Here is a 5722-nt window from a genome sequence, read left to right as displayed (position 1 = left end):
GGCCCTGGTAGCCGGAGGCGACACCCGCGCGGCGAGGCCCGTTCGGGTCCCAGGCGGTGGCCATTGCGGTCGGGCACCTGTCCGGGCAGGGGGAGGTCGGCGCGCACGGGGAGGACGGCGCGCGCACGCCAGGGACCGCGAGGAAGGGCAGCGGGCACGCAGGGAGGCGGCCTGGGGAAGGCCTCGGGCGCGGACGGGCCACCAGGAAAACAGGCACGGGATCCCACCGCCACCGACACTCGGAGGCGGTCCCGTGACGCCCGGGACGCCGGCCGGCCTCGGCCACCCTTGCGCCTCCCTCGGCTCGGCCCCACCGCCGGGGCCTCTGCGAGACGCCCCCACCGCGGGAGCCGTCCCTTCCGCCCACCCCGTCCATCCGCCTGGCCCGCTCCGGGGCTCGCGCCCCCGAGGGAACACACGCCCGGGGCGCGGTACCCCGGACCGTGCCCGCACACCACCACCGGCTGCGGCTCGTCACGGGAGCGGGCGGAGAGCTAGCCGCTCCCCGCGCGAGAGCGGGCGGCGCCCGGACGGGGCTCTTGCCCCACACCCCGGGCACGCGGCGGGCGGGCCGCGCACACGCCCACGCGCACGCGCGGCCCCGCGCCAGACGCCGGACGCCGGCCGGGCCGGGCGGGACCCTCCCCCGACTCGGTGAGGGGAGGCGCCGGCCGCGGTAGGCAAAGGGCGGCTCTGCCCACACGCAAACGGTGGTCACACCACCGGCTACCACGCGCGGAGAAGGAGGGGCAGCAGCTGGGGGATCCGGGAACCCCAAAGGCACCCTCTCGGATCGCTAGAGAAGGCTTTCTCGCCGAGGGCGCGTCGCACCCACCCATCGTCCCCCGTCGGGACCGCGAGGGCACTCCTGGGTGCCGGGGCTATGCGTGGGTCTGCGGTATGGGTAAGCATGGGGCAAATCCGAGCGTTCGCGGTCAGGGCCACGAGCCCGCGCTTCCACGGGCTCCTCCTCTCGTCTGACATCACGGGGCTCATCAAAGCTTTACGGGGCACCCGCGACGCCTGGAACTCAGAGCTTCCGTCAGGTGAAACCGACAAAGAAGCAGAGAGCCCAAAGGAGGTGCCAGCTAACCGGCACCCCTCGAAAGACAGCCAGCGCCATGCCGCTGGCTCGGCCCGCCGAGATCGCTCAACGCACCCGCGTGCCAGCCCCAGCGACGGAGGACACACGGCGTGCACCCAGCCAGTCAGTCTCCACGCGGCAGGCCGGTGGGACGACGAGGCACCCGCCCCCGCGAGGGGAAACGGGCATGCCTCCCCTACCGACTGGACCCCCGTCTCGCCTCAGACACACCATCGTAGCGGTGACCCGAAGGGGTCGCTGGAAACGGGAAACGACACCACCGCTCGGCCTCAGGCACCTGACGGACGACCTGGAGCGCTCCAGGGGCACCACCAAGGACCGGGCGACACACACCCACACACCCGGGGGAGCGTGCGGTGCGGCGGCGGCACGGCCCACCCCACCTCGGGGAGGCCCACTCGCCAGACGCGGCCGAGAGGCCACACGGAGTGTCCACTGCGTCACAAAGACCTCGGCCCCACCGACGCCACAAGGCAGAGGGCGGGAGAGCGAGGTCGGGCCGGGTTCCGCACCCCTGCCTTCCACACACCACCGACGGGCGGGGAGGAGAGGCGAGGGGCCCGTGGGCAGAGCGAGAAGAGCGGGCCCGTTTGACACAAACGCCCGTCCCTCGCCTGGCACGGCTTAGGCCCGGCCCAGGAGAGCACGACATCACCACATCGATCACCACGGCGCGACACGCCTCACGGAGACAACGACAAGAACAGCGGCAGTCACCGAGGGAGAGACTGCCTCAGCCTCACCGCTTCCCCCCCACCCCCGAGTCGTGCAGCAGCGGGCCACGACCCCAGGAGGTGAACGCCTGACACGCGGTGGCGCGGGAGCCCGAGGCGTGGGGTAGTCGCGACCGCACCGGGGTTGCCTGCGGCGGGGAGCGCACCGGGTAGAGGACCCGCGCCACCTCCCCCGCCGCCCTCGGGTGCTGGAGACCGGAGGCGGCACCGCGGATCGGGACACCTGGGACGCACAGGAGCCGGCGCGCAGGCCCAGCCCAGGCGGGCGGGCTCAAGTGGCAGGGGCAGAACCGGGCCTCCACCCCACGGTCACAGCCCGGAGCCCCGCCACGCGCGTCCAGAGGCCCAACGACTCCCAGGCGACAAACGTCCGGAGACAGCGTGTCAGCACCTATCTGGCAGCGAAAAACGACCATTTCGGGCGAAAGAATGGCCGCACCAGGCGACGGGGCCCACCCACGGATCACGGCGGCACCCCTTGGATCACGGGCCCGGTCACCAGGCCCCCGGCACCACCCCATCGCCACCAGCCCCGGAGCCCCCGCGACCATCTGGTCGACCCCGGAAGTGCGGCGGCAGAGGGGGCGCGGGGGCACGCGGGACCCGCGCCCGGCAGGGTACACCCTCGCCGTCTCGCCCTCGAGGGCAGGCGGCCGGTCCATCCTCCTCTCCGGGGCAGGACTTGGGGAAAAAAAAGATTCCTCAGAGGCGCCCCAGGCGACCGGGCCCCACACGGGCAGGCCGGCGTCCGTCCACGTGCCCCCCTACCCCACCCGGGGCTCCACCTGCCTCTCGAGCCGGTCCCCACCTCCGGACCCAGAGGCTTTCGGAAAACTTGGCGATAGAAATCCAGCGCGACGACCCGGACCCACGCGGTCACGTGTCCGGGACGGGGACGCCCTCTCCCCGGCCCACCCTCGAGGGCGGGGGCCGGTCCGCGCTCTCCTCCGGAGCGGGACTTGAAAAACATCCCTCGGAGTCGCCTCCGACGACCGGGCCGCCACCACGGACGGCCCGGGCCGGTCGGTCCCCACCGCCAGAGCGGGACTCGGAAAACGCGGTGAGAAAAGTCGAGTCCGACGACCCGGAGCCACCCGTGCCCGCGGCCGAGCCGCCGCCGTCTCGCCCTCCACGGGCCTCCCCGCAAGGCCCGGGCCGGTCCCCGACCTCCGGAGCGGGGCGCGAGCAAGAAACCGGTGACACGGAGGGCCCGACGACCCGGGCCGCACGGGGGACGCCAGCCGGGCTCGGGAACCCCCCCCCACCTCGCCGGCCCCGGTCGGTCCCCGAGGGTCGCAGTGGCACCGGCGTCTGCTGGTCGACCCGTCCGGGCGGCCCCGCACACCCGCCGGCCTCGAGGAGCGCGGCGACAGCCACCTCCCCACACTCTCCTGCACGTCCAATCTCCGCCCGGCGGACGACGCGCCCGCGCCCCGGCACGACCGGGACCGATCCCGCCACTGCCACCGGCCTCCCGGAACTCCGCCTCGGTCACCGCGGCCAAGTCACCTCCCTTGCCGAGGTCGCCGGAGCTCCGGAGGACAGAAACGATATAAAAGCGGCCGCCAGGTGGCACCGGACAACCGGCGCGAACGTCAGCGGGACGGATCCGGATCCCTGGCCGGCCGGGGCGCGCAGCCGGGCCGCCTGGCGGCCCGACCCCGTCCCGACCCACCCCGGGTCCCATCTCCCGGCCCGGCGCGGCCAGGGGGCATCCGCCTCGGGGCTCCCAGCCGGCACGGCGCGACCCCGGCCGCCGGAGAGGGACTCGGAAAACGTGTGTGTTTCGCGCGCTCGCCCGTGAGGGGACGGGGAACATTCCCTCAGAGACGCCAGCAGGGGCGCCGGGACTGCCGGCACCGGCTGGCTTCCCGGGGTGGCCCCGGGCGCTTCCCGGGCGCTTCCCGGGCTCCCGGGAGGACTCAGGGAAACGCGGCGGGCGGGGCACCGCCAAAACGAAACCGGGCGAGTCGTCAGAGGACGACGACGACAGGGGAACGACGGAGCAACTGTCCGCATCCCGTCACTTCCAACCCGCGACGGCTTCCCAAGGCGGGCAGGCAAAGCCCAGAGGCCGCCGGGGAAACGACGGCGACGCCTGACCGCACGGAGGTTGAAGAGACACGAACGTGTCTCCCTCCGCGCGGGCCGCGACACAGTCCCGAGACAGCGCGCGGGGCTGGGGAGCGTGGGTGCAAATGCACCAGTGGCGACCAGAACATCGATGTCAGCGGTCCTTACCGTCGTGACAAACGAGCAGACCCACAGAAAGTGGTGGGGGGTGGGGGAAGAGACTTCACAGCCATCCGCTCAACAGATCAGGTTCCAGTACGTCCGTACAAGGCCACGCTGCGAGTGTGTGTGTGTGCGTCTGCACGTGCGTGTGTTTGAGATGAGATACCTGTTGAACTGTTCCCTGAAACTAGAAAACGAAGAAAGGTGTAGATCTTTTGCCGGTTAAAAATAATAACATTAATTGTTTCACGAAGAAAGTTGTAGATCTTTTGCCGGTTAAAAATAATAACATTAATTGTTTCACGAAGAAAGTTGTAGATCTTTTGCCGGTTAAAAATAATAACATTAATTGTTTCACAGAACCGGCCAAACCTGCCAAAACTGAATTTTGGCCATCATGCAAAAGCAACCCACGGGAGTAAAAAGATGGCCTCTCCATCAAATGGGAGTAGGGCGACTGAACATCCACAGGCAAGCAAGCAAACACACAAAAGACCCTTGACCGGGCGGGCCTCGTGGCTTAGCGGTTAAGTGTGCGCGCTCCGCTACTGGCGGCCCGGGTTCGGATCCCGGGCGCGCACCGACGCACCGCTTCTCCGGCCATGCTGGGGCCGCATCCCACGTACGGCAACTAGAAGGACGTGCAGCTATGACATACAACTATCCACTGGGGCTTTGGGGGAAAAATAAATAAAGTTATTTTTAAAAAAAACTTTACTTTTTATACCGTCTTTACTGAAAACACCCTTCTTCCTTTTCCTTGAATATGAAGGTGTTTCCCTTATTAATTTTTAGTAGCTTTAGTCACATATACATATTTTTGTGTGTGTGTGAGGAAGATCAGCCCTGAGCTAACATCCATGCCAATCCTCCTCTTTTTGCTGAGGAAGACTGGCCCTGAGCTAACATCCGTGCCCATCTTCCTCCACTTTATGTGGGATGCCGCCACAGCATGGCCTGACAAGCCGTGCGTCGGTGTGCGCCCGGGATCTGAACCCGGGCCGCCAGCAGCGGAGCGGGAGCACTTAACCGCTACGCCACAGGGCCGGCCCCCTAATCACATACATTAATTAGAATTTTTAGGGGACCGCCCAGCCCAGTGACGTAGCAGTTAAGTTCGCATGCTCCACCTCAGTGGCCCAGGGTTCACTGGTTCGGATCACGGGCTCAGACACACACACCACTCTTAAAGCCGTGCTGAGGTGGCATCCCACATAGAGTCACTAGAAGAATGGACAAGTATGACATACAACTATCTACTGGGGCTTTGGGGAGAAAAGAAAGGAAAATAGGAGGAAGATTGTTAATAGATGTTAGCTCAGGGCCTCAATATGTGTCACAAACATGTGGAAACTAAACAACGGGCTACTGAACAACTGTTGGATCAATGAGGAAATCACAGGAGAAATCAGAAAACGTTGGGCCAGCCATGACGGCCTAGGGGTTACAGTTTGGTGCACTCCACTTCGGCAACCCAGGTTCGGTTCCCAGGCGTGGAACCACGCCACTCCTTGGTCAGTAGTCATGCCGTGGTGGTGGCTCTCGTAGAAGAACTAGAAGGACTTACAACTAGAATAGACAACTATGTATCAGGGCTTTGGGGAGGAAGTAAATAAAAAGAGGAAGATGAGCAACAGATGTTAGCTCA

Source organism: Diceros bicornis, chromosome 32, assembly GCF_020826845.1.
Source record: "Diceros bicornis minor isolate mBicDic1 chromosome 32, mDicBic1.mat.cur, whole genome shotgun sequence".
Lineage (NCBI taxonomy): Eukaryota > Metazoa > Chordata > Mammalia > Perissodactyla > Rhinocerotidae > Diceros > Diceros bicornis.
The sequence above is the reverse complement of the archived record's forward strand: the minus strand, read 5'-3'. Positions refer to the sequence as shown.